This window comes from Myotis davidii, unplaced genomic scaffold (assembly GCF_000327345.1).
Source record: "Myotis davidii unplaced genomic scaffold, ASM32734v1 scaffold954, whole genome shotgun sequence".
Classification (NCBI taxonomy): Eukaryota; Metazoa; Chordata; class Mammalia; order Chiroptera; family Vespertilionidae; genus Myotis; species Myotis davidii.
The window spans coordinates 316394-317504 of NW_006285487.1; the positions used below are offsets into that span (position 1 = coordinate 316394).

A 1111-nucleotide genomic window follows, 5' to 3' on the forward strand; every position below is an offset into this window, starting at 1 on the left:
GACAAGACTCCCCGACTTTAAAGGTGCACATAATACTCGGGCGAGGATATATATATATATATATATACACACACACACACACACACACACACACACACAAGCACAGACCCACCCAAGTCTCTATTAGATACCCCCTCTGCATGCTTGTAACAGGTCACCCAGACATATATGTTCACTGCAGCACTTGTTATAATAGCACAACAGTATTGATCGAATATTATTGGGGAGAAAAATCTAACAACTGGATATTAGCCAAATAGACTACTGTGGAACTATTAAAAAAATGATGTAGTTTTATACACACACATGAACAGAAGTGGGATATGAGTAACACAATGTGTACTGAATAAGATCCTTTGTGTAATTAAAAACAAATGAATCAGCCCAGCGGTGTGGCTCAGTGGTTGAGCGTCAGCCTATGAACCAGGAGGTCACAGTTCAATTCTCGGTCAGGGGTGTACAGAGGCAGCCAATCAGTGATTCTCTCTCATCATTGGTGTTTCTCTCTCTTCCTCTCCTTTCCTCTCTGAAATCAATAAAAATACATTTAAAAACAAAACAAATGAATCAATGGATAAATATACATGTGCTGATATATATGCCTAGTATCACTTATGTAAAAGATCTTGTATAAGGAACTATAAAAGTGGTCATCTTTGGTTTAGATAATGTTGGGTATTTCCTTCTGGTTCTTTTTAATATACCTAATTGTAATCATATTTTTCTATAACTCAGTATCATTCTCTTTATATTTCACTGACTATACAGTGAAGACTTTTCATCTTCAATGTATGTCTTTATACATTTTACTCAATGGGTATAAATTTCATGTCTCTATTATTTTATGATTAAGTTGATCACCAATGTCTTTGTTGAACATATCCGTGTATGCTGGGGTCCAACCCCAGCAGGTCCAGGGGTCCCCAAAGGTGTGGACGGAGTCGGCGAAGAAGGAATGACACGGAGACAGCGTTCAGTTGATCAGCAGCCTTGTCAGGATCTCTAGACACAATCTCCTGCCAAGTTCTGGTCTGGATCTCCAGCGGGGTTCCGGTTAGGATCTCCAGCCAGGTTCTGTGTCCATGTTCTCTTGCTAGGTTCTCCAGCCACG

At 39.7% G+C, this 1111-nt stretch overlaps 1 protein-coding gene across 1 annotated transcript in view; it reads right to left on the reverse strand.

Annotated features, from left to right (window-relative positions):
* The window catches only part of FANCI (Fanconi anemia complementation group I), a 68864-nt gene that overhangs the window by 60054 nt on the left and 7699 nt on the right, over nt 1-1111 (reverse strand). The window lies entirely within an intron of this gene.